We start from the raw sequence: 7,772 nt of genomic DNA, 5'->3' as shown, positions 1-7,772 counted from the left end.
ACCAAGCCCCTGAGCCACCCAGGGATCCCTGGAGATTTTTTTTATTGGATATATTTTTTAAAGATTTATTTATTTATTCATGAGAGACACAGGAGAGAGAGGTAGAGACATAGGCAGAAGGAGAAGCAGGCTCCTCACAGGGAGCTCGATGTCGGACTTGATCCCGGATCCTGGGATCACGCCCCGAGCTGAAGGCAGACGCTCAACCGCTGAGCCACCCAGGCGTCTCTAATTGGATATTTTTTTGTTTGTTTAGGGGTTTTTGTTGTTTTGCTATTGAGTTGTATGAGTTATTTTTTGTTGTTGTTGTTTTGGATATTAACTAACACTTTATCAGATAAATAATTTGCAAATATTTTTTTTTCATTCTGTAGGTTGTAGCTTCATTTTGTTGATATTTTCTTTTGCTGTGCAGGAGAAATTTTGAGTTTGATGTAGTCCCACTAGTTTATTTTTTATTTGCTGCTTGTACTTTAAGTGTCATGTCCAAAAAATCATTGCCAAGACAGCTGTCAAGGAGCTTCTTTCCTGTGTTTTCTTACAACAGATTTATGGTTTCTGATCTTATATTTAAATCTTTAATTCATTTTGAGTTAATTTTTGTGATTGCTGTGAGAAAGGGGTCTAGTTTCACTCTTTTACATGGGAATATGCAATTTTATTGAAGAGACTGTGTTTTCTCCAATTGAGTGTTCTTGGTTCCCTTGTCAAATATTGGTTGCCCATTTAATGCATGGGTTTATTCCTGGGCTCTTGATTCTGTCCCATTGGCATATGTGTGTGTGTTTCATGCCAGTTCCACACTGTTTTCATTTTTATAGCTTTATAATATAACTTGAAATCTAGAACTGTGACGCTCCAGCTTTGTTCTTTATCAGGATTGTTTTGGCTATTGGGGTCTTTTGTGGTTCCATATAAATTTTATTTTATTTTTTTTAAAGATTTTATTTATTCATTCATGAGAGACACACACAGAGAGGCAGAGGCACAGACAGAAGGAGGAGAAGCAGACTCAAGGCAGGGAGCCCGATGCAGGAATCGATCCTGGGACTGCAGGATCACGCCCTGGGCCAAATGCAGGCGCTAAATGGCTGAGCCACCCAGGGATCCCCCATATAAATTTTAGATTGTTCTTTATACATCTGTAAAAGAAATGCTATTGAAATCTTGATAGGGATTGCCTTGACTATATAAATAGATTATAGATTATATTGTTAATTGTTTTAACAATATTCTTTTTGAAAGACAATAATATATTTTTTAAGATTTTATTTATTCATTCATGAGAGACCCAGAGAAAGAGGCAGAGACACAGGCAGAAGGAGAAGCAGGCTCCATGCAGGGAGCCCGATGTGGGATTCAATCCTAGGACCCGGGGATCGCGACCTGAGCCAAAGGCAGATGCTCAACCAGTGAGCCACCCAGGCGTCCCGAGACCATCATATTTTTATTTTATTTCCTTAATAATTATAGTTATTTTAATTTTTATGTTAATTGAAATGTAGTCGACATACAGTATATCGTTTCAGGAGTACAATATAATTGGCATTTATATACATTGAAAAATGTTCACCACAATAAGTGTGGTTACCATCTGTCACCAAAGTTATTACAATATCACTGGCTGTATTCCCTATGCTTTTCATCCCTGTGACTTATTTCATGACTGCAAGTTTGTATCTCTTAATTTTTTCATCTATTTTGCCCATCCCTCCCACATCCCACCCCTTCAGCAACCATCAGCTCTCTGAATTTGAATCTTTCTGTTTTTTTTTGTAATTAAAATAAAATAAAATAATTTATTAATTCATGAGAGACACACAGAGAGAGGCAGAGACATAGGCAGAGGGACAAGCAGGCTCCCTGTGGGGAGCATGATATGGGACTTGATCCCAAAACCCTGGGATCACAACCTGAGCCAAAGGCAGATGCTCAACACTGAGCCACCCAGGTGCTCTAGTTTTGGTTTATTTTTTTAATTCTACATATAAGTGAAATCATATGGTATTTGTCTTTCTCTAATTTATTTCACTTAGCATGATACTTTTGGGTCCATCCAGGTTGTTACAAATGTCAAAATTTCATTTTTTATAGCTGAGTAATATTCCAGTGTGTGTGTGTGTGTGTGTGTATTGGTTTCATTGATTTTTTGTGTGTTTTTCTATTGTCTATTTCATTTATCCCTGCTCTCATCTTTATTATTTCCCTACTTCTGCTAGCTTTAGATTTAATTTGTTCCTTTTTTCTTGCTCCTTAAATTATAAAGTTGGATTTTGATTCAGAACCTTTTTTTTTTCTTAAGATTTTTAAAATTGATTTATTCATGAGAGACAGAGAGAGAAAGAGAGAGAGGCAGAAGCAGGCTCCACGCAGGGAGCCCAACGCAGGACTCAATCCCAGGTCTCCAGGATCAGGCCTGGGCTGAAGGTGGGGGCCAAACTGCTGAGCCACCCAGGGATCCCCATCTTTCTTGTTTTTCGATATAAGTGTTTATAGCTACGATTTTTTTTTCTTGAGTACCACTTTCATTATGTCTCAAAGTTTTGGTGTGCTGTGTTTTCATTTTCATTCATCTCTAGGTATTTCTCATTTATCTTGTGATTTCTTTGATTTCTGGGTTAAAAAATGTATCATTTCCACAGTTTTGTGAATTTCTCAGTTTTCTTTGTTCTTGATTTTTTTAAAAAAAGATTTTATTTATTTATTCATGAGAGACACACAGAGAGAGGCAGAGACATAGGCAGAGGGAGAAGCAGGCTCTATGCAGGGAGCTCGCTGGGGGACTCGATCCCTGGACCCCAGGATCATGCTCTGAGCCAAAGGCAGATGCTCATCTGCTGACGCCCAGGTGTCCCTATTGATTTTTTAAAAAATATTTTAGTTATTTATTTGAGAGAGAAAGTGCATGCATTGTCTTTAACTCTTATTGTTGAACAGTATTTCTCTGTATCTCTCCAATTCTGTCTGTTTTTACTTCACAGATTTTGATGGTCTCTTGTTAGGCACAAAAATGTTACTGTTGTTACATCTTCTTTTTCTTTTAAGATTTATTTATTTCAGAGAGGGTGAGGGTGGGGAGAGGGGCAGAGGGGGAGGGAGAGAATCTTCAAGTAGGTTCTCTTCTGAGCATGGAGCCTGATGTAGGGCTCAGTCTCACAATCCTGAGATCATGACCTGAGCTGAAATCAAGAGTTGGATGCTTAACCCACTGAGCCACCCAGGTGCCCCTACTTGTTGCATCCTCTTGCTGTATTGAATCTTTTATATAATGTCTTTCTTGGTCTCTTGTAATCTTTTCTATTTAAAGTCTATTTTGTCTAGTTTTAGTATAGCCCCTCTTGCTCTTTTTTGGTTATTATTTGCACAGAATATACTTTTCCATACTTTCATTTTCGACCTGTTTTTGTCTTTGGATTTCTAGCGAGTCTCTTGTTGGCAGCATATATTGATTGCATCATGTACTTTCATCCATTCTGCCAATCTGTCTTTTGATTGGGGAGTTTATTCATTTCCACTTAACATAATTCATGATAAGTATGAACTTATCACTGTGGTATTGGTTTTCATGGGCCCTATAGCTTTTCTGTGTTTTATTTCTTGCATTCCTGTTTTCTTTTGTTTTTGATTTTTTTCTTTTTGAAGAGACTTTATTTATTTGAGAGAGAGACTGACTACAGGGAGGAGTAGAGGGGTACGGAGAGGGAAGGGGAATGAATCTCAAACAGTCTATGCTGAGTGAGAGCCCCGTGGGGGGGCTTGATCCCCCAATTCTGAGATCATGACCTGGGTTGAAACAAAGAGTCAGACACTCAACCAACTAAGCCACGCAGGTACTCCATTTTTTTTTCTTTTTGTAGTGAAAAGTTTAAATTTCTGACTTCCTCTTTTGTAAATTCTATAGCTATTTTCTTTTTGGTTACTCTGGGGATTACATTTAACAGGAAGTTATGATATTGTAACTTAAATGTATAGCAGCTTAACTTCAGTAACATACAAAAATTGCTCCATTAGAGCTCTGTCCTCAACCCTTTTGATTTGTCACTGTCACAAATTACATTAAATTTAAAAATAATTAAATACATTAGTATTACTTTATACATTGTGTGCCCAAATACATAATCATTCCTTTAAGTGTATTAGTCTCCCAATTTATGTGGAAAAGAAGTTTTGGAGTTATATACCAAAGTTATGGTAATATAAACTTATACATTAATAATTGTTTTCTCCTTTAAATGTATTATTCTCTTAAATCATGTTGAAAATAAAAAATACTGGGCATCTGGGTGGCTCAGTGGTTGAGCATCTGCCTTTGGCTCAGGTCATGATCCAGAGCCCGGGGATCGAGTCCTACATCGGGCTCCCCACAGGGAGCCTGCTTCTCCCTCTGCCTATGTCTCTGCCTCTCTGTGTCTCTCATGAATAAATAAAATCTTTAAAAAACAGAATAAAAAGTACCGTTACTAACCATTGTTATAATAATACTTTCTTAAAAAAAAAAAGATTTTATTTATCCAGAGAGAGAGCACAAGCAGGGGGAGCAGCAGGCAGAGGGAGAGGGAAAGCAGGCTCCCCATGGAGCCCAATGCGAGGCTTGATCCCAGGACCCTGGGATCATGACCTGAGCCAAAGGCAGATGCTTAACTGACTGAGCCACCCCAGCATCACTCACCTTCATTTTTGAAAGATGGTTTTGCCAGAGACCCTTCATTGATTTTTTTTTCTTCTTTGCCCACTTCGAATATATTGGCCAACTGTCTTCTGGCTTCTAAATTTTCTGATGAGAAATCTACACACAATCTTATTGAATCTCCCTTGTATGTGATGATTTGCTTCTCATGCTGTTTTCAAGATTCGCTTTGTCTTTTGCTTTTGAAAGCATGATTATAACGTGTCTAGTTGTGGGTCCTTTTGAGTCTTAACTTGAAATCTGTTGAACTTTGTGGATTCTTATGTTCATGTGTTGCACTAAATTCAGGAGGTTTTCATCATGGTTTAATATCTCTTTGCCCCCTTTTCTCCTTCTGGGACTCCTATGATACGTATGTTGGTCCATCTGATGGTGTCTCATAGGTCAGTTACACTGTCTTGTTTTTCTTTTTTTTTTTTTTTTAATTTTTATTTATTTATGATAGTCACAGAGAGAGAGAGAGGCAGAGACACAGGCAGAGGGAGAAGCAGGCTCCATGCACCGGGAGCCCGATGTGGGATTCGATCCCGGGTCTCCAGGATCGCGCCCTGGGCCAAAGGCAGGCGCCAAACCGCTGCGCCACCCAGGGATCCCCTGTCTTGTTTTTCAATCCTTTTTCTTTCTTTTCCTCAGCCTCATAATTTCTATTGTCTTTTTTTTTTAGATTATTTATTTATTTATTCATGAGAGACACGGAGAGGCAGAGGGAGAAACAGGCTCCATGCAGGGAACCTGACACGGGACTCGATCCTGGGAGCCCAGGATCATGCCCTGGGCTGAAGGCAGCACTAAACCACTGAGCCATCCGGGCTGCCCAATTTCTATTGTCTTAAAGTTTGTGAATTCTTTCTTCTATCTCTGCCTTTGAATCTGTCTAGTGAACTTTTCATGTCAATTACTGTGACAAAAAAACTCCAGTTTTTTTTTTTTTTTAGGTTTCCTAGGTCTTTATTGTTATTTCCAGTTTTCTTCAGTTTTCTTGACTTTCTCCACACATTCCTTTAACTCTTTGAACACCTTTAAGACTATTGCTTTAAAGTCTTTTTTTTTTTTTTTTTTTTAGGACAGATTATATCGAATTATTTTTCTCTTTTGAATGGGCCATACTTTCCGGTTTCTTTGAATGCCTTGTGACTTTTTTTTTTTTTAATTGAACACTAGCATTTGAATCTAATAATGTGGTATTAACTCTGGAAATCAGTTTCTCCCCCTCCGCCCAGGGTTTGGTGCTTGTTATTGGTTTTTTTTTTAGTTGTTATAGGCTATCTCTGTGCTAAGGATCAAACTGAAGGGGGCAAATGTAATGTCTTTTTTTCTTTTTCTTTTTTAAATTTATTTATGAGAGACACACAGAGAGAGGCAGAGACATAGAGGGAGAAGCAGGCTCCCCCAGGGAGCCCAATGCGGGACTCGATCCCAGGACTCTGGGATCACGCCCTGGGCCAGAGACAGATGCTCAACCGTGCCACCCAGGTGCCCCAAATGTAAGGTCTTTAAGGTCTTTTCTGAGTCCTTCCCTCAGCATGTGTTATCACTTGCTAATTTCCCTCAATATGCACATTTGCCCACCTCTTTTCTCCTCAGCCATCACAAGCAGCAATCAGCAGAGCATGATCCCCAATATTCAGAGATGCTGTGCCTTTTGCTGTGGAAGCTGCTCCAGAAAAACCTGCGAACTGCCTGCCATTTGGAGAGTGCTAAGCTCTGAAATTGAGTGAAACTGCAATTTACCACCCCTGCCTTCCTCGAGAATTTGTGGTTCTTCAACAGACTCCAGGGCTGCAAAATATTTACTTAGATCCTGCCGTGCAACTGTTGTGAAGGTGGGGAGAGCTTCCTGGATAGAGCTTTAGCATCAATTTCACTCTGCCATCTTCCCAGAATCTTCTTCCATTCCATCTGTGCAGGACGATGAATTCTTGAGTTATCAGTGTGACTGGACACAGACTTAATGTCAATATAGCCTGAAGACCACAGCCCCATTTTGCAGTTATGCCCCCACCTCACCACCTCAAGGAATTCAACACAAAAAATCAGGTTGTAGGAATTGCTAGGAAACCATGTAGTTCTGGCCTCCATACTATCAAGATAAGTGACAGGAATGAAGGACCACTGAGGTTGACGTGTGGGTCTGCTTTTTGAGAAAGGCCAGGAAACCAATTTATTGAGCATCTACTATGTACGATGTTGGTGATGGTGTACTTAGTACTGAGATGGTGAGGAGTCAAGGAGTAAGTGAGCTCCTGGGTCTCTCGGTGGTCACATGAATACCAAGTATATGTTCAGGCCAGTGTCATTTTTAGGAGGACTTTGGTGTCTGTAGAGGGTGAGAGTATACATGTGGGCTTAAGTTTTTAGACTGATGAGATCAGGAGTTATCAGGGTGAAGAGATGGCTGCAAGTAGACCTAAGTAGAGCAACTAGAATTGGACGTGGTAACCTCAAATACCAATCACTGGCTACTTGTTCTTCCCACCTCATTTTCTGGGTCAGAAATTTGAGAGAATCTTAAAGCCAAATCATAATGTGTATAGCAAAGAGTTACCTTATGAAAACACGTGATCCAAAGCAGACTCAGGCCAGAAATATTTACTACCTAAAGGAAGGCTTAGACACCTAGTGTATTTGTAATGTGTCAAACTAAGCCAGTTTTTTAAAGATTTATTTATTCATTCAGAGAGAGCGAGAGAGAGGCAGAGACACAGGCAGAGGGAGAAGCAGGCTCCATGCAGGACGCCCGATGTGGGACTCGATCCCGGGTCTCCAGGATCACACCCCGGGCTGCAGGCGGCGCCAAACCGCTGCGCCACTGGGGCTGCCCAAACTAAGCCAGTTTTAAATACATTCTTTCCTCGCGTAGTTTTGGGTATGGATCACATGATCTTGTGAGAGACTTGGAAAGTGGGAACAATGCAGCAAACATATTCTTTTTATATTTGGAAGGTCAGTGGAAAGGGAGAGGTTTAAGTCCCTGGCACAGAGCAAGCACTGAGCAAATAGTTATGACCAGCTTCAGCTTGTGGCTGCAGGACAGCTTTTCCTATGCACTGTTCCTAGCAGCTGATACCTACCCTACCTTTGTCAG

The sequence above is a fragment of the Canis aureus genome, chromosome 7 (genome assembly GCF_053574225.1).
Source record: "Canis aureus isolate CA01 chromosome 7, VMU_Caureus_v.1.0, whole genome shotgun sequence".
In the NCBI taxonomy this organism is placed as follows: Eukaryota; Metazoa; Chordata; class Mammalia; order Carnivora; family Canidae; genus Canis; species Canis aureus.
This window is presented reverse-complemented; position numbering follows the sequence as displayed.